The sequence below is a fragment of the Anarhichas minor genome, unplaced genomic scaffold, assembly GCF_050575085.1.
Source record: "Anarhichas minor isolate MPS153535 unplaced genomic scaffold, ASM5057508v1 ptg000136l, whole genome shotgun sequence".
NCBI lineage: Eukaryota > Metazoa > Chordata > Actinopteri > Perciformes > Anarhichadidae > Anarhichas > Anarhichas minor.
In genome coordinates, this window is record NW_027466582.1 from 9,171,036 (window position 1) to 9,192,019 (window position 20,984).

A 20,984-nucleotide genomic window follows, 5' to 3' on the forward strand; every position below is an offset into this window, starting at 1 on the left:
CCCTATAACTGCAGCACAGAAGGTGCCGTTGGGTTCAACATGGTTCCACAAACTACTATCCGGCAACTCAACCCCACTCTGAAGATTAAAGAAAGACCTCCAATCCCACCCGAATGCTGTAAAAATGTAATATTTCAGTGTACATTTTCATACTTTGAAACGTGTCTGTTATTACTAAAACAAATGGATGTTGTGAAACCATGTACATGAAAAAAATATATGGTCAAATCTTGTTGCGGTAGGACAAACTCATTTTGTTGATTTGACTCAACTTTCAAGATTCTTTTTCAAACTTTAGTTCTTTTATTTTATTTTTGGGCCGTACCTGCTGATGTCATTATTTTCCACCAGGTGGCGCCCTAAGTCCATAAAAGAAGTTTCAGGAGGCGCGTTGCCCGTCCCTGTGTAACTCTTACAGTGAATATGTTTAGGATGCTGTCACTAGGTTAACACTCTGAAAACATGTTGATGCTTCCACTGCCCATAGCACTGGTTTGGTGTTATCCTTAAGGTACTACGTATTCTTGGTATATCACTTGAGCAATGATGGAAGGGTATCTTCATTTTAAGTGCCGCTTTCAGGACGATAACGAGTTCAAAAAAGGTACTCCATATGATATTCAGAGTGAATATTTAATAACTAACTCAGTCACTTCACATCCTGGAGGATAAAAACAAGATTGTGCTCTTTTATGTAGATTGTTGACAGTTTTCTACGTGTGCATGTTCATTTTACCGACTATCACTGTTTTGGTCATAAGTGTTATTCAGTTTGAGGAAAGGTAGAGCTGAATTGCTCCTTTAGTATCATAAACTAAAGCCACAGCACACTGGTAGACCTTCAAGTGTCGTTTTTTTTATAATGAGGGAAAACACTTTTTGAAAAATGTCAGCACCTCCCAGCTTATGTGGTCACCTTAGTGGGAGTTTGAGCACGACTCAAAAAACAAACAGCACCGAGGCCACCGAGGAGTCACTGTGTTGTCCCTCCAAGTGCATTGTGGCCCTTGAACATTGCTTATTAATTATAGAAGCCAACAGAAGAGGATCGCCCGGTACTCAGCGTGCAGCGAGAGCCGTTGCGCAACGCCTGTTAAGGCTCCCATTCACATGAAAGCCATCGGCAGACAACGGCGGCTTTTCAGGAGCAGCCCTCCCTGCCAGCCTCCGTTTGCTCCTCAGCAGGAGTGTGGCAGTGTGTGTGTGTGTGTGTGTGTGTGTGTGTGTGTGTGTGTGATCTCCCTCTTTGCCACTGGAGAGGCCAGCCTGCTGCTGGTGCCAGCCACTGCTGCACCAGAATGCCGGCTCCACTTCCAGTGCCAAGGCGCTCACCCGGCTCTGCCCGCCTGTATGTCTGCCAGACTGAAGAGTCCCCCATCGGTGACACTGCTGTCCGGCTTCCTGCTGGGCCCATGAAAAGCCTCTTTGACAGCTCTCTCCATTGGCTCGGCCCCCCGAGCATCCAGGCTGCCACTTATCAACCGTCTCTGATTGATCACATCGGTAGATATGTATGCAACTGATGGCACTCGCACAGCAGCGTATAATCGTGCACTGCAAAACAATATTGCAATGTGTGTGGGGGTAAGTTGTATGCATGTTACCATAATTGCATATTGCAATCTAGGGGGAAACTAGGAATTATCCTAAATGCTTTGAGTTGACTCAAACAAACCTATAATGCACAATATTTCATAGACACCGACAACACTGAGGGGTTTTAAGCAGCAGTCACTTGTTCACGGTGTTTCTAGGAAGGACATCTATTTTTATGTTGCATAAGAAATACATTCTACTGCAAAATCAATAACTTCATTATATTATACTGTATCCCATTTAGTCTCAAATAACATTCATACCTTTGGCCCCCTACAAAAGAGCAGTGTGTTGGTGTCATGTTTCAGATTCTCCCTCTAAACGTCTCACATTGTTTCATTCAAATAAGTGTTTGAGGTCTGAAGGTAAAACTCACAGAAAAGCTAAAAAAAATGAGAAAAGTCTGAAAAATAAATAAAAATGTATGTAGCAGAGCTGTGTTTTTTTCTTCTGTCTTCATCTCATGACCCCCAAAATCTGTCTTCTGACCCTTTGCCCGGGGCCCAGACCCACAGGTAACCACTGGATTTAACAACCCAACTGTAAAGTATTTAAAACTAATTCCACCTTCTGTATTAATCATTGTATTCATCAGTCACAAGGGGATGCTTTTCTATTTACCATTCTAGCTGATCATATTACTTCAACCGGTCTTTCTTCCATTGCAACAACTTGTTGGACTCTTCCAGCGAGGTTAGTAATCTATTTTTGACTTTGTGCTGTTTTAAAATAAACCGAGTCTTTGAATGTTTCTTACATTTAGTGTAAGAAACATTGACTTAGCTGGTTCTTGATAAGTACTTTGTATATTTGCAATGTACAGTAGGTCACACACGCAACTGGCAACAGCACGAAAGGACAACCTGTAGGGAGCAGTAGAGACCACTTGTGTGGATAAACTGCAGCGGATCAATGGAGGAAGAAATAACTCATTAGACCTTTCCTAATTAACTTGCAGGCCATCATGGAAGGAACTACCTGGCAGTTAGTTTGCAAGCAAACTTTTTGCTACTTTCTGTTTGTGGAGTGACCTTAACTGATCACAGGAGCAGTGCAACGACGAAACAGTGATCCATTACCTTGATCCCATGTAATCCTGGTAACCAACCCGGGATATGAAATAGGAAATGTGTCGCACACATGCGGTTTTTTCGGAAGCCGAGCCGAGGTTGTCAAAACACCCGCAACAAAGTCCGCACTCATGTCTGCCCACCGGGCCTGGCGTCGCGGCGGACAATGACCTGTGTTTCCCCGGCACAAAGTGCCCTCTGTGTCCGCAGGAGCTCCCCTTGCTTTAATGGGAGGGTATGGGGGTGGTGGGGTTGGCCGTGTTTAGCGCAGCACGTCCGCCGCTGCGTGTGATTAATCACCGCGTTAAAAAAAAAAAGACGCAGCAGCGGAGAGTCCCCGCGGTGGGGGGGGGGGGGGGGGGGAGGACCGCGGGTCAGCGTCCGCCGGTAGCAAAATGAAAGAGAGGAGAACAGTCATCGCCCGTCACATGTGGTTCACATTGAGGCAGAGGTGAGATACAGTGAAGTCCGACAGACTTCTCTCATGAGTGAACTGATGTCTGACACGTTAATGAAGTCGCGAGGTTAGCGTGTAGGCGCTCAGTTGACAGTAAAGCTTTTCTGAACATGGCTGCTGCTGCTCTCTGCAGAGTTTGCCTCCTTAAATCCATTGGAAACTGTTGTCCAGTGCAGCGACTCCTAAATGCAATGAGTTGATTTGTCAATTAACAAACAAATTCAAATTGCAACAACTTGGATATTTAAGTTATTCATCAAACTTAAAACAGGGACTCACCGTACTGACTCAAACAGCTTGATCAGGTTATCTGTGACAATGGGCCGACCTGGTACTGGAGGCCATTATTTGAGTAAATAACAATTCAAAACATTTCTATCTATGCATTTATTTGTTTCATTTTGCTTTACAAAGTGATGGTAAGCGATGTTTTAGTCCTGACTTCTAATCAAACGCAGGTATCCGATCGTTTCTCAGTATCGGCCGATACCCAAAGTCCAGTTATTCTGACGGAAAAAGTCGTCTCCGTGCATCCCTAAACAAAAATACCCCTAAAATGTAAACATGTGCTAATTTAATCTGTCTTACATGATAGTAAATCGAACATCTTTGGATTTGGAAGTGTTGCTCGGACATTATACCAAGATATCGCGAAACACAATCACGTTGTATACATTGTAAAACAAGCGCACACTAACTTGAATTTCTCAGCAAAACTGATGTGAAATATTTTGAGGCATCCCTGCACACATGTCTTTTGGCTGCAGCTCAACACTTTAAGCTCAGAGCGCATACAACTGTTCCTAAATGTGCCCCATAAACCATCAGTAAAGCCCGTGCTGCCTTTGTTTCTCGGAAGCAGGCCGTGGTCCCTTCATAACTCTCGTCGCTCTAAATCAAAGACGAATAATGAGCTTTCCCATGGACGCGTTGGGATGTGGAAGAAGTTGGGGCTGGTCTGCCATTGCTAAATGTTAAGTGGTTGGTATTGTGCCTCAGCATGGGGCACAGGAAACATGGATGTGAATGTAAGAGCTCTTGGGCTGTGTGTTAAATGGAAATGTCACAGTGATAAAGAGCGCACCTTCCGCACCCAGGCGTGCGTGTGTGTGTGTGTGTGTGTGTGTGTGTCGTGTGTGTGATGGGTCTGTAGTATACTCTGGAGGCGCGCTATAAATCCTCACCATGAGCTGCAGATAGCTGGTCACACACTTGACTTACACACACACATGCACACTTGGATCTATTCCTAGAAGCAGCGTACTTTCCAGGAATTCACATCTAACAGTGGCGCGCTAGTGTGGAGTGGTGCCTTGGGATCCGGCAGATAAAATCCCCAATCATATAAATTTCTGCGCCTGTTAAAAGCGCATAAAGCTCTCACCGAATAAAATAAAACCAACTTCACCAGCCCTCTGGGCTGTTATTTGAAATGGGGCTGTGCAGCGGAGCGCTGTAGGAGACTGAATGGCTTCTGTGAAGGAGAACGCGGAGAGAGGCCGACATCCAACATGTGAAAATCACCCAGGGCCAGAAGGTGAATGACCAGAACCATGATGCCTGGGCTATTGAATTTACCTCTCGTCATGTAGCATGAATGAAGCCCTTAAAGGTATCGGCTTGCAGTCAATAAACAGGGGAATCGGACGCATGGTTCAGCAGGAGTTGAACATGTGGGACCAGTCACACACACACACACACACACACACTCATGCAGCGCCCCAGTCAGGATACTACTGTGCACGTTCGACTTCACAAATCAAACCTCCAGCTCCAGCTATATGTTAATGTCTTGGCAGGCTGCGGGTTCTTGCCGGTAACACAAAACTAACCAAACAGAACTTTCCCCAAATACAGTAGCAGTCAAAAATGGTGTGTGACGTTCACAATTTGTGTCCACTTTTTGTTTTTCCCGGAGAGTTGAGTGCCCGTTTATAATCGAAACTCTTTGATTCTCTTCTCCCGCGCAGCCGTGCCTGATGGCTCCTGCTGCTGGAGTGTCTGAGGCCTTTTGACGGAGGCTCTGTGTCGTGTGGCGTTGGCGTCCGCGCTCTGCCAAGGCGGCGTGTGTGGTCAACAGGCGGCTGGGAGAGCGAGAGGGCTGCGGGGGGGGGTCGAGGCAGAAGCCCCCATCGGTCCAAGTCAGTGGCTCGCCGCGTATCTGTTCAGTGTCCACTCTTCGCGCTTTCATTTCTATTCATCTTTATGTTTCTTACCTACTGTACGCGTTGGCATGTGCCTCTTTCATGAGTTTCGGCATCCTGCTAAGACACATTTCCCCCCTCTCACACTCTTACACCACATCTTTCTCCCCACCCCCCCTCCCCCCCTTTGCGGCCTAGGGGCATATGGTTTGGCTGGGCAAGAGATAAGAGAGACGTGTCAGCCTGTGGTACCGAACAAACACATCTTTTATTTCCCCCTTTTCTTCTCTCTTCCTTTGACTCCTCCTCCCTGCCTCACTCCTTTCTCCTCTCCTCTCCTCTCCTCGCCCTTTCCTTTTCCTTCCCTCCTCTCCTCTGCCGCGATCCGCTCACCTCTTTCGTCTCTGTGACGTCTGGGTACGATTAGGAGCAAAAAGCCTTCAGTCTTGTCGCAGAGAGAGAGAGAGAGACGTTGTTATATTTGCGGGTGATGGAGAGAATGGGCTTCAGATGCTCTCTAGGAGCGATGACGAGGGGGGAAATGAGGGGCTCTGGGAGAAGAGACAGATCTCCTCCTGCTGAATGAAAGGCCCTCTTTCCTCTCTGGTAGGGCACATCAGAGGCATGCGCTCCTCGCTTTTATGGAGGGTAAAGTGGTTTCCACCAAACTCTGCTTCCATTTATCTCCGGCTTGCTCGCCCTACTCCCTGTGCGCACACACACATATACACACACACACACACGCACGCACGCACACACGCATCCGTTCACATTTGTGCGGCACATGCACGCTCATGCACATACTGTACACATGCTGGATTTGCTTTGATTCTTGATTGCTTTGCTTTCTGCGGTGACTTGATCAGGTTACTGTTCAAACTATGTGCCAAGCCTGTGTGTGTGTGTGTGTGTGTGTGTGTGTGTGTGTGTGTGTGTGTGTATGAGTGTGTAGAAGTATGATGGTTCCTCAGCCAGTGGTGGGAATAACACAATTTCAGCTTCTATTATTAGCTCTCTGTTCCACAGGCCTGATTCTTTCCCTCTGTCTCCTGCCTGACACCAGCGTTTCATTACTATCTGGCTCCAGCGCAGGAAGGGCTACGCTATCGCAGCTTGCCACGGGGAGGATAGCCCCGCTTTCATTCCAACAAGGCTTTTTATAGGCTCCATTACTCCTGCGTACATTGTGTTACATAGTCCGTGTGTCAAGGACTCGTGGTGGATGGGGGGGGGGGGGGGGGGGGGGGTAATAGTTCCCAGAGCCAGGCGACACACTTATTAGTCTTTCATGGTGTTGCTCCAACACTCGCACTAACACACATGTCGGCAGATGCACCCTCCTTGTGACCGGTGAGTATTCCAAGGGCACAGTCCTGGGCTCTGATCCTCGTATGTCACGCTTCAGTCATTCGAACACAGTCACCGCTCCCACGTGCAGCGACAAATGCATTCCCGTCCCGTTCCTCACCCCCCCCCCTCCCTGGACTATCGGCTACACAAGTTGTCTTCCATTACAGATAAGTGCAGCAGTGATATTGACAGGGTCACGATGCACCATAACTGCCTTGACCTTTTGAGGCTACTACCCATTTGACCAGCCAGATGGTCACAGAGAGTTCACCTCTTGTGGGTTCTTAAAAAAAAAAGGTGCAACAACATGTTCTTTAAAAGATATTCCACTTATTAAGAGAACAGTAGAAATGTTGTGGAGGCTACAGGGAGGGACCTGATGTACATCTCGTACATATCGTAGTGAAAGGTCTTTTGTTTGCTGGCGAGGGGAAAGAAAGTATAAATAAACATTCATGGATTGTACGGGTCAGAGGATTTTTCTTGCTAATCACTAATGCGTATTTGTTTAGGTTTGAGAGTGTGCATTTGCAGTTATGTACGTGGATGTTTTGATTGCACACGAGTCGTACGGCTCTGAACAAAAATAAACTTCCAGTGAAAAGCGCCGAAATCATACCCGCAGCCCCTCTTTTCCCTTGTGTTTAATTTCCGACCTGAGACCAGCGCGATGTTAGTTTAGCAATGAGTTGGATGTGTCCCCCGAGCTCTGAAGCCAACTGTGAGTTTTGGGATCCGTTTTTGTGTGACAGGTCCTCTGTGGTTTTTAACTCTGACCTTGGATCAGAGTAAGTTGAGAAGTTGAGGCTGTGGAGTGAACTCTATGAAACTGTCCACAGTGCTGTCCAAGAAACGTTGTGAGGATTAAAATACATTTTTTTTATTATGATGTCTTTGAAATTCTTGGAGGGTCACGCACACACACACACACACACACACACACACACGCACACACACACACGCACACACATGCTCTCTCATAAAGATGATGGGAGCTGTAAGCCACGGTTTCCCTTTTGTCAATTCATCAGCCTTGGTTTCTGCTGAAGAATCCGTTGGGACCCATATTTTCTCTTCCTGTTACAGTATCAAGCTTTTATTGTTGCAGCAGAAGCAGAGTAGGTGGTGATGGTGGTGGTGTTGGGGTTCAGTTAAATCCTGGACCCGCTGGTTGTGCCGCTCACGAGGTGCCGCGGCATGAGCATCTGATGCCGGCTAATGGGCTGAAACGGCTCACTGTGAATGTCGCTGGCCTGCTGGGTGGTCATGTTTGTCAGGTGGGGGTTATAAAGCCAACTGGTGCTGAAAAGGTTTTGGGCCGGGTCCAGAAAAGAAGTCCTTAGCTGGCCCTCAGGCGGCTCCTGGAAAGATATGAAAAGATTTGCAATGGAAATTGAAGATTTTCTCTCACTTGGACTCGGTGGAGAGTTTATTTGGGTAACTTGCTAACGATCTCTTATATTCAACTCGCCTCAGTAATTGGCACTTTTGGTAAAGGCAGAGTTTATAGTGTTTACCCCTCTTGCAATGTCAGTTGTTTCTTCATTTGAATGCAGTTTTCTTAACTAGTCATACATTCAGTAGAGTGTAAACCTGCATTAAAGCTCAATTAAGCAGTATTTAAAATATTTTTTATCAAATATCTCTCAAACATGTGAAAGACCGGATATCTGCAGGTCTTAAAGTACTGACTTCAGCTTCCGCAAAAAAGGCCTTCAAAGGTATTAAAGAGTCAAACATTTAATTTACTTAATTAAATATTATATATTTTGTTAAATCCTTTTTTTGCCTGCTGTTGACACTAATGTTATAATGTTATGTGTTATAATATTTTATGTGTGATTTTTCTTTTTTTTTAAAATTAATTGTATTACTTCGAAGCACTGACAAAAATGTGATATAAATGCCAGTAATTCCATGCATCCATGCACGTTCATCATCCTTACTGGTCTTCATCGATGTCTCCCATACTTTGGACGTTATGACCGTGACACAAATTGCATTCTATGGTAATAAAAATGTCTTTAAAAGTCTTAACCCTGCAGAAACCCTTGAAAATACTTTTTTTCGTACTGCAGGTCACAGTGAGAATCCAAAACTAACTCCTAGCAGCCCAATGCGGAAAGCAAATGAAAGTAACTGCCCAGTTGTTAGTGGCAGAGAGCCAACATAACCATGTGGTTGATGAATAAAGTCAAACATCTAGCCTGGAAAAAGGAGCCTGGACTTGCTGCACCAAACTAGGGCTGAAATGCAACTGAATCTAAACTTGAATGTAAGATGTAGAAAGAAAAAAGAGCTTCAGTCGAATGCCCGTGTTGTCCTGTTTCTGCTCGTTAGTGTTTGCTAGCATGATAGCCATAAGAAATACATACTAATATACGTTTGATCTTGTTTGTGTGGTCTGTTTGCATACATATATCTCGTCACTGCTAACAATCTCATGTCGTCTCTCTACAAGTCTCAATTCTATCAATGCTTCGACACAACCGTCCCGAATACCACAACCTATACGGCCTGCACGGCGGGGTCAAAGGTCACCTGTTTTAGCTCTGACCCCCCGCGTGACCTTTACTGATGCGATTGACCACTTGCACAAAAGAGCCCCAGTGGCCTGTGTTCGCCGAGGTTCTGGGCCATCCGTTAGCCACAGCAGGGGCAGATAGGGGAAAGGTTTTCCCGAGTCAGGGGTCAGCGGGATGCCACATGCTCGGTCGTCTGTCGCACGGCTCGGCCCGTCTCGGATGACAGTGGACGGCTTTGAGAGCTGAGCCCCGTCCCCTCTACGGCCCTCCACTAACGGATGGATGCAATTCATTCAGGCTATCAGTTCCCCCTGATGAGGACGACATGTGACTTGTTGAGCAATCCAAATTGGACAAAGTGTTTGGATGCCATGTGGTGATCTGGGATACCCTCATCGTATATAAGTTGTGAATAGTGCTCATTGCTTATCGAAAAAAATAGTTTACTCTAGTATTTTGCTGTTTTAAGGTTTGTTTTTCCTCTTCCTTCTTGTTGATTTCTAAAAAAAAAAAAAGATCCTTTAAAAGATTTCAAAAGAATTTGGATGTAGAATGGAAGCAAGTGGAATTATTTCTACGTCTCTTTTGATAAGAAAAATATGATAAAATATTCAAGACTAAAATAAATCACAGATCTTTTTTCCTATGTCTGTCGGTCTCTCTCCCTCTCTCTCTCACACACACACACACACACACACACACACACACACACACACACACGTACATATAGAGTGGAGGTGACCCTGTCCAGACGGGATATAGGGCTTAGTTCCATGGCAAAGCGCCGGTGTTACTGCTGAGGAGGTGAAATGTGAGCCAGCTCACTGTCCTGGATCGATGGACTCGCCTCTACTGCTGTCCCAGGAGTCCGCTCGCTCTCTATCACTGTCACCACTCCCCGTCTCTCTCTCTTCCTCCCTCTCTCTCTCCCTGTCTCCTTCACTCTCTTTCTTCTGTATTCTGCCCCTCCCTTTTAATCAAAATGTGTGTATATCTATATGTATGTATTATTACATGAAATTATGCGTGTATGAGTATCTGTATACACACACACACACACACATTTAACCTTATTCTGTACTTTTCTCCTCTTTCCGCATCCTACCCAACCTTTCCCCCTCCTTCTCTCTTCTACTTGGCTTTCTCTATTTCTTCCTGAGACACTTTACTCTCGGTGTTCGTCTTTCTCTTCTATCGATCCACTGCAGAAGCAACTGGTCTGCCTGCTGCTGAGGAAGAATGTGGCAGGGAAGCTTTTTTTATTCATATGGATTCATCTAGTGTGTGTGTGTGTGTGTGTGTGTGTGTGTGTGTGTGTGATGATTACTGGTACACAAGAGGTTTACTGAGGAAGCATGCTGCAACACATAGGCTACTGTAAATCTTGTTTGTGTGCAGGTCTATGCGTAAATGTTTGCGTGCTCTGCACATCTTTGTGAGTCACATCATGTTCATACCATCATTCATTTTTATGATGGCATCAAGGTTATTGCCGATTTCTGGCAATTCAATGACACCGCTAAAAAGAAGTCGGATGGAACAATCAACATCCATTACAATCTACTGGTTCAACTACAACTAAAGTGGTTTAGAGACTATATGACCAAACTGTTGGCTTCTTTACAACCTGCATGATCGTCGGACCACTCGAGCTCAAGCAATTACTTTGGTGAACACCATGTCGTCATCATTCGACATGCTGGCCAAAACTATTAAACGAGACCCGAGTTGCAATAAACCAGAAGTGTCCTTTAAGATTAGGTTCAGCTCCAGGTTAGATTAAAGGTTAGGGTTAAAGCATGTAGTTGTGATTGTTACGGTTAGGGGGGCTAGACACTGCATCACGCCGGTGACAGCCCCCAGAAATACAGTACAATCGTGTGTTTGTGTGTGTGGCGCTGTGCACAGCAACATTCCCTTCATTATCACTTGGGGAACACTTTGCCCCGGCGCAGCCATGACTGCGACCCTGTGTTTGGAGTCCAATATAAAAAAAAAGAAAAAAAAGAAGGAGAATTCCAGCCAGGAGGATTTTCCTGTAAACGTCCTCCTCTGGGTGAGAGCCATCAATCCGCCTCTGGCAGCGTTCCGCCCGGAAACAAGGATCACATCCAGTCAAAACAGGCCAGTGTTTGGTTTCCACCGCAGAACACGGTTGGACGCCAGTGGCGAGACCCTTACTGCGTGTGTCTGTGTGTGAGAAAGTAAGGGAGAAGTAAGAGTGAGACACAGGTGAAAGCATACCCCTTGTATCTAATTTGTTAATTTGCCTGGAAGCGCAGAAAGCCTCGACAGTCTCGCTTTCTTAATGCTGCGAAGCTTTCATCTCTCAACGCCGTAATGGCCCACTAGTGCCAGTTGCTGCGCTGCGTGAACACACGGAGGATGCCTGGTCTCCTCCACACATGTTACTGTGCTTTGTAATGAGTTGAAAACTCCCATCTGCAGCTCGCTCTCTGTTCTCCTTTTTTCTCTGGGTCAGAGAATACAAGCCATTAATCATCACCTGGGTGTGTGACAGCCAGTGTTTGATTGGAGGTTTGATCCCGGCTCTTTGACGGCTTTTTCTTCTCTGGCTGGCGTTGCTAGAGGGGCAAAGGCAGGGAGGCAGGGAGGCAGGGTTGGCGGGGGGGTTGAACACACATCACAGGAAGCATAATTGGCCGTGAGCGAGCGCTTACTGGATCAGCAGCGAGCTCCCTGACTGAGCGGTGTGTGTCAGCCGCCCTGGACCCCCTCCAAGTAACCGGGGATATTTTTAATTTACCTCAGACATCAGCCCCCAGGAATGTCCCCCACACCCCCACCTATAGATACCATACTCCACCCCCTCTTTCATTCCCTCGTGCTCTGCTTTCCATTACCTTTATTTGAAATGCAGATCTATATTGACTCATCAGAAACACATGTTGGCGACACACGTGCGTATGTGCAGATAGTACATACGTGGGCAACATACATGTGTGCTTATGCACACAAATTCACTTACTTTCAGTCTGAAAGCCGATATGGGGGTTCACTGTAAAATGGGCCCACGGTGCACTCCGGAAATACCTGGAAGTAGGAGCCAGGATGCATGTTGTTTCATCCTGCGCTGCCAGGTCACCAGAGTTCAGACTTTCTTCACAGGCATACCTCTCCGATTGATCTGGATCGGAACGGAATGGTTCTGCCCTTAGGTACCGTAGGTCGAGTTGGTAACTAATGCACAACCAGGTTGGCTGTGGTTGGACGCCTGCTTAAGGGGCCCTGCTGATCAAGCGCAGGCCTGTCCTGGCTTCCACCCCTTTAGTCTTTACTTCGACGACAGCAACTGGATGCTATAATGGCTCCCTTGGTTTCATTTTTTGGACTCTCAACAAAGCAACAGTATCATGACGTAAAAAGCTGTGTCTCGCCATACCATGGCCCCAATACCCCTTCTTTTGGAATACTTGTTCTTGTAACAGGAAGTGTTTATCCCCCACTAATTATGCCCCCGGGAAACCAGGCTTCTCGGAACCAACCAGTTGCGCTCATACATAAACATTCAACTCAACTGGAAATGCCTTGTTTAGATGCTGAAAGCTGCAGGAAGGCAGACTTCAGACTTAATAATTTGTGTACGAGTTTGCTCTTTGAGAAATATGATAATACAAGTGTTAATCTGACACTGTGTTGACAGGGTTGCAGGGAGGCTGAGAACATTTTGAGGATCAAAAGGTGAGGAAAGGCTTACATTTTCCTAAAACCACCACCAAGGTTACAGGGAGGTGAGCTTTGGCAGGGTTCACTGCCAAGGTCTGGACATATATGTGTGTGTGTGTGTGTGTGTGTGTGTGTGTGTGAGCGAAAGGGTGAGTGCCCTGGCTCTGTCTTTATGAACGTCCACCTGAGGAGAGGCTGTTTCCGCTGTCACGGTAAATTCCTGTGCGGCTCTCACAGTGTCAGCCCCGGCAGCGGGCTGTCTTTGGGGTGGTCGCACTCAAGAGGCCCCCTGTTTCATAGCTACTCAGGTCGCCCCCTGCCATGCCTGCCGAAAATAAAGAGCCTCTCTGTCTTTGTCCTCTGGAAACATCAGTGATATACTTTAGCCAAGTAGCTTCTGTTTCAACTGCCAACGCGGACGTTCATCATAAATCTTAATGGTGGACACGTCTCTGTTGCAAAATGAAGATGTTTTTTTTTAAAAGTCATATACAGTTTGTCTGTAAGTCTTAAATGAAAGTATATATCGTTGCATTGCAGTAGCCTAAAGATTACGGATGTGCTCTAGGGTCTAGTTTAGAAAAAGGGCAATTGTTTCTCATTTTAGCATTCTCATTTGTTCTTATCCAAGATAAATAGTCTTGTCAAGCATACATGACCCTTCACTAAGCCCCGCCCCCCTCTGCTACTTTGAAGTGTAGCATAGAAGTGCTAACACTAGTTAATAATGTGTTAATGTACTCTGCTAATGTTAGTTCCACAGGTTTTAACATTGAAACGTTAAGATTTAGAAACGCGTAGTTCCCTCCAACCTCTCCGGGTATCGAGTATCACTATTACGCAACGTTTAACCATGACTAGCTCCAAATCCACAAAACCAGCTTGAAAATTAAGAAAATCAGAACGATCGCATACGCAGAGAGCAGAGCCAGTTGTCGGACTCTGGTTGGAGTCGAATCTACGCTATGATTGGCCACTCCGCATTTGAGGGGCGGGACTTGGTGAAGGATCAATTAAAGTTGTTTAAAAAATAATTCGTTTTTTAAAGTAAGATATTCCATGTTTTTCAGGCTGAGCTGACTAAAAACAAGTTGAACGGTTGTTACTCTTAATCTTTACATCTATGAAGAGAAAACGCAATAAATTTTGTATACCACAGTCGCATGGTGAAAAAAACTTTAATCTTGAATATTTTTACTGCTCATATCATGTTTTTATAGATTAGGCTCAAGGTCAGACAGTGTTGCTATCGGATTGATTTTTATTTTAGTCTCAAGCACCTTTTTCTTTCTCCATTGGCATGTTTTTTTTGTTTGAAACCAGTACTTTTCTCTACATTGTCCGATATTTAGTTTGCTTTTAGAGGGTGGATTTTTTTTGCAGTGTACCATGAAGGTGCCCTTGAACAAGGCACTTAACCACCAGCTGCTCAGAGTTGCTCAGTGACCAATAAATGAAGACTGGGTATACGGGGCAGCTCCCAGTTGTCAATGCATGGAACTGTGGGAATGTGCTCAAGCGTGCCTCAATTACTTTCCATATATGAATACAGGATAAGCTTGATTGTCACATAATTTCAGCACAAGTACAGGATTTCATTCTAACTGTGTGCTCTGGTTTGGAAGCATTGTGCATCAGATTAGGGAGCGATAGTAATCTCCAGCCAATTAGGATTAAAGAACCAGATAATTGGTGGTCTCCTTTTGTCCCCGGGTTCATTATCCTAATCATGTCGGGTGGAGGAGCCACCAACATGCATGTGTGTGCAATAAGTGTTTTATTGTTTTTGTGAACTGGACTGTGGAGGGGAATTGAATGTGGGTGTGCGAGGAGGGGGAGGAGGAGGAGGAGGAGGGGGAGGGGGAGGTGGGTGCGGGCTGTTATCTAATAAACAGATTTTTCCACCTGCAGATGTATCAAAGCCAGGCGAATCAAATGAGGGAGGGGGCTACGCAAATTAATTTCCCATTGCTGTTTTCTTTGTCTTTAACCCCTTCCATTTCTCCTTCATGTTGACCGCACTTCCTCTGCCTGCATCCCTCCACTCTCAAATCTTTCTCCGTCTCTTTATCCCCGCCTCCCTCCCTCTCTTTCCTTTTTCTCCCTCATCCTCTTTGTCCCATACATCGGTGAATGCAGTAATGCTATAGATGCATGACGTCACCCTAGCGGTTGCACTCATTACTGTAATAGCCTGCCCGCGCTCTGCTCGGGGAGGGGAGACAGATTTTTTCTGCTGTAGTCTGCATAGGTAGTGGTTCATCTCCCTTTGTCTGTCTCTCTCTGTCTGTCTCATCCCCAACTCTCTTTGTGTCTTTGTCTTGCAAACATACCTTTCTTTGTTGCCCAGTTTCTGCCTTTGTCTTTGTTTCTTTTGTTTTCACTCTCACACTTCTTCTGCTATCCCCCCCCCCCTCATCTTGGTCTCTTAATCCCTCTATGCCTTGGCACACACACATCTCTCTCCCCTTCCTGTCTCTCACGGCAGTTAGTTGACTGATGGAGCCTGCTCTTCGCCATATAGTGCACTAATAACGACCCTGCGGTCTTGATGTGCAGGATGTCTTCCGCCACTAGGACCCCACTGGGAGGTGTCAGTACCACTCTGTGATGGGGTGTGTGTGTGTGTGTGTATATGCGCATATGGTGTCCCATGCGTGTGTGTTTCACTGGTAATGTAATGTAAATATCAATCGTGGCAGAGGAGAAAATGGAAGATCAAAGCCGACGGGATACGGGGGAATGGACTGCTGTCTCTAAATGTGTCTGGCCTGCGATATCAATGATGAGCCTGAAGTGTTTAGAGACAGAAGGAAATCCCGGGAGGCCCCGATTCCCTCAAATATGAAGTTAATAGACGCAGTTGATGGGAGCATTAGTGTATGAGTGGCCGCTGTGTGTGAGTTGCCATGTGCCTCTGGTATTTTCAGGACTACAACACAGTTTCTCATGCATCTGTGAGGTTTTCCCGCGATATTGGAGAAGGGAGGAAAGCAATTGAAAAGAAGAATGTGAGTCGAGCCCCTCAACTCTCAACGGGGCAATGAGAGATGATGGGTGGTGACAATGCACCCTTCAACGAAAAATGCGCTTCCTCTCCACCGGCCCTCCGCCTCTTGTCCTCGGGCCCCCTCACAGCTGAGAACCTTCGAAGGCTCCAGGACCCCACCAAGCCGCCCTCCCCAAAACGGAGGGCTGTCACCCTGGGCTGCCTCAGCCATTGAGCCCCTCTGCTGGGCCTCTGACCAGGAGCCACGGGAAAGCATCGGGAAACTGTAGACGTCTTTTCGTATGATGTGGCCTGTAGAACAGTCTTGATACAAACCAAATGTGACAACAGCAAATTACCGCCAACGAAGAGCACAGAGGCCTGAGGGAAGCGGTCACACAGTGGACTGCACAATGGCTAGTACAAAGCTACTGTCCTGCTGCATTAGCTGTGTCTAATATTTATTTCGCTTGCTCTCCCCATCTCTCAGTCTCTCTGTCTCTTCTTCCCTCGCTGCTGTCATCACTGCTGTCATGCTGAATGAAGCTGGAGGATGTCCGTTCACTGGAAACAAGGGGGCAAACTGTCAATTATTGATCTCACGTGTGATTCATTTTGTATTCCATGTGAGCTCTTCCCAACTGGATGTTGGATTAAGGTTTTGCTTTGCTCACGCCACGCTGAGACAGTTGTTTGTCTGCTATTGATCGCAAACCAGGCGTAATCAATCCTTGTTGTCCCTGCTGCTGCGGGAAAGACAAATAAGTAATTTCAGCATCGCAGGAGAACCGTCCGAGAAGAAGTCTGACCCCGTCTGCTCCTGCACTATACATATTGGTCCTGCGTGCCGATCGAGCATTAATGCCGCTTCTGGCAGATCAGCGTATAAGATGCCAGTTGCTTGTAATCTCGCCGAGTTGGCAGAGGTGCAGACCCAGCCCTGGGTGGTCGCCGTGACAGCGCACCAAGGGTTATGTAACCCCCGCTGATGGAGTTGTGATTGGGGACTGATAAGGGCATGTGATCCCTGCAGAGGATTTAACACACGCCTCACTTCATCCCTGATCCTGCTTCCACTCAACATAAAGCAAATTACTACTAACAATCTGCGGACAGGCCCGGCAGCGGCGGCGGCGGCCCAGGCTCCTGGTGCAACAGGGACAATGCCATTGTTCTCCAACTCCCTCCCTCCCTTACTCCCCCAACAAATTATAAGTACCCCACTGGGCTCGAAGGAGCCTGTCGGCCTCAATTCCACGAAACTTTACACATCTAAACCGTCTTCGTAGATGCCTGTGAAAAGAAAATGTTTCTCCTTTTTTTTTTGTCTTTACCCTTTTGTCCTCACAGTTCTTGATTGTCTTCTAATTGATGGTGCTTTCAGGCTCATATTCATCACTGATTTTCCCATGCTCCTGATGGACTGTGTGCTGATTGGATGGACGGGGCTCTGAGAAGGTGCTGACACAAACAAACACAAAGCCGGCTCGACACCTGTGTGAGAAGTAACAAGATTTGAAAGCTGAAAACAAACGCTGAAATTCCAGAGGACCATCTAAGATCCACACTCTGGGCAAAATGTATTTTTTTAATTGGTGTTTTTAAAGCTATGACTCTATATTAAGTAAATCAAAAAGGTGGAAAGAATCAGTTTTATTGCTTAGCATTCCGACAGAAAGGTAAACAGATACAGATCTGTATCCTGAAGGTCACCTCAGCATTCAGTGTCGACTGAGAGCAGGTGTGTGTGTGTGTGTAGGGGAGGGGTTGGTATGAAGCAAAGTGGAGTGAGATAGAAATGAAGAGTAAGCACAAACGAAGGCAATTGAGACGGGAGTGCATGAGCTGTCAGGGTGAATACATTTCCCATGCATCATATTCAAGATTGAAATCCCCTCGTATTTTTTTATTCCTCATGATATGAAAACACTTGTATGTCCACTTTTGGAATTTTGAAGAACGTCTCTGACTCTGAGTGAGAACACGGAGGAACAGGAGCAAAGAGCTGCCGTCTGTCGTGAACCCTTCAGCGCGTAATGCTCAGCCTCGATCAGCGTCTTCCTCAGAGTTGTGTAACACCTCACTGACAACGGCGTTGGGGCGCCCTTGACTGTCACTCTCATCATCTTCATCACTCCTGAAAAATGGATATTGAGTGGGAAGCCGCAAACGGAGGAAACATGTTAATGTTGCCACTTCAGCACAGCCTATAAATGATGTGAGCGAGCCTTTCTGGGTCACCTTGTGCTTTTCCTTAGAGTCCCTTTTGCATGCGATAAAGTGTCCCCCTTTGAACTCCCACTCAATGCGGAGATACAATGCAAATTTGAATGAATTTACCTCGCAGTTGACTATTTGCATATCTATTTAACTATGGATATACTCATCATATTTCATCATTTAACATATCTCCAAGCTGTGTTCAGCAAGATGAATTAAAGCCATTTATCTGCTAAAGGTCCTCGCTGTGCCTGAGGACATCACCATTCGTCTTTGCGATGATTACTGATCGGGGCAGAAAGGGAAAAGCTTGGTCTTCTCCACTGGAATGTCGTCTCTAGAAAGGAATGGAGACAAAGGAGCTGCGATAAAAACAACTCTCTGTGTGTATGTGTCGGGGAGATTTAAGGCGCCGCCGCTGATGACATTCTGTACATCATCTCACCGAGTGCATTATCCTCCCTGAATCTGCTGTTGTTCACATCGCTCCCCGCTCCTTTCTCCCTCCCGTCCCTTCTTTCTCTTGCATAATAGCTGCTGTGGCCAAGAGCTAGTAGTGGCAGCAATGAGCTCACAGCGGCTCACCCCGCCCATCCAGCCCTGGCTGGGCTCAGCCGTTACTGAAAAGCTGCCAGTATTTCATCATCCTCTGTGTCTCCCCTCGATGACCCTTATTGCAGCTATACCCCTAGTCGCCTCAGGGTGGCAGCGCAGCCATGCGTTTTTTCCCCACAACAGCCCAGACACATTGCCCTCGTTGACTCGGTGTGTGTGTGTCTGTGTCTGTGTGTCTGTGTGTGTGTGTGTGTGTGTGTGTGTGTGTGTGTGTGTGTGTGTGTGTGTGTGTGTGTGTCTAACGGCTGCCAGGAACACCAACCGCCTGGAGTCTGCAACGCTCTCTCTCTCCCTTTCTCTCTACAACAGTCTGGCACTGGCTAACACCAATAGACACAAGTGAGAGAGAGAGAGAGAGAGAGAGAGAGAGAGAGAGAGAGAGAGAGAGAGAGAGAGAGAGAGGGGAAGGAGAGAGACTGCGGAAAAAACAGGACAAAGAAAGAGGAGAGAGGGAACATTGAAAGCAGAGAGGAGGAGGAGGTAATATATAGAATGATGAAGTAAGTGAAAGAGATGGAGAGAGACACAATAGGATGCTCTGGGACCTTGAGGGATTTAGGAAAATGATTTAAGGAAAGGAAAGGGACTGGGAAGAAGAAGAAAGACTAAGAAAGAGACAAATATAGAAAAGCACAGACAAAAGGCTGACATAAAGACAGATGAGGTGAGAAAACAATAGGAAGGAAACAAGAGATGGAGAAAGAAGAAAGGCAGAGAAAGTAAAGGAGGAGACAGTGATGCGCCTGAAATGAGTGTTTTGTATTTATATATATCTGGGCCAAATTCATCTGCAATGCAGAGGACATAAATCTACCAATCTGACAACAGCTGGCCATTGATAGGAGTGTGTGTGTGTGTGTAGGTTGGGTTATGAAAACACCCCCGCCATGCCGAGGTATGTGTGTGTTAAGAAGAGGAGCCAAAGACTGGTCTGGTCTGGGGTAGGGTGGTGGCAGTGCATGTTGTAATGGGCGTAAAGGGGGCATAAGTGGAAGTGTAAGGAGGAAGGAGAGGGGCTCTTAAGTCAGCACCTGTCGCGTGCTGGCCCGAGGGAGTTTGTGTGTGTGTGTGTGTGGTGGGAGGGAGGAGGGGGGGAAGAGTAGGAGTAAAAAGTGCTGGAATGCAGCCCAGCCCCTTGGGGTTAACCCCCCCCCAACGTCGCCCTCCATCCCCCTAATGATTCCTCATCTCTCTTATATAACCCTATGGTCCCTGCACTGGCAGGCAGAAAGAGAACGACAACGACAGGTACACACAATACACACGTGCACTCTGCACAGTGCGAAAAAGGTGTTGGGGAGGTATCGTTCACAGGATGGAAGATGTTGGCCGATGTCCAGAAGAGGATTATATCACTTCCCTGTTGCTTTCTACTTCAACACAGGGAAATCTAGTAGAGCCCCAACTGCGCCAGCAATTCCCTTTCCTCTCGCTGGCACCTCCGCTCTGCCAACTGCACAGACACCGGGAAATCAGACCGGTTAGTAATAGAATATCTTTTTGTCCCGGGGAGTGTTTTGAGCTGAGCACGCATGCTCTTGCTCCTCACCGTCATGTTTCACATCCATACTGTACTTACACACACACACACACACACACACACACACACTTGGGAGCTTCAGCTGTAGGTCACTGAACAGCACTACTTGGCATCTGGAGGCTTAAGCGTCTGTCCTCATTACCAGCGGTGTACTTGAGCAAGAGTGGTATTTCGTTCAAATACGCTTATTTTCCCTAACTTGCTGCTGTTAAACTCCCATTGAATGTTCATGTTCATATATCATGTTTATGCCCTGGAAGTGCTGGGTAATTTTGTGGAGCTGTAATGGCAATAAAACCATTTGATCCCAAAAATGATACGTATCATTTTCAGGCATTAGCCCCGTAAAGATTTAAGGATCCCCCATTAAAAAAAAGCGTTATAGTGAGCTGTCTGGACACTTTCACTGCGCCGTGACCTACTGCTGTGACCTTTGACCCGCAGAGTGTACGCACAATGGGGTGCAATGCAACACCAGGGATATGGTAAAGTCGTGGAACTCCCCAAGGTCAATAACTTCATGGGCCGGAGAGAGAAGCAGAAAAGGAGGAGTGAGGCAAGAGAAAAGGCAAAAAGATGAGAGGAAATGGAAGTGAGAGCAGAGGTTGTGTTGGTAAAAAAAAAATTGTAAAGAAGATTTTATCACACACACACACACACACACACACACACACACACACACACAGACACACACACACACACACACACAGACACAGTAGCCTACTTTCCCACTGTTTTGGGCCAAAGCGGCAGAGTTGATATCCCCAAAGTAATTATGTTATATTTAATTA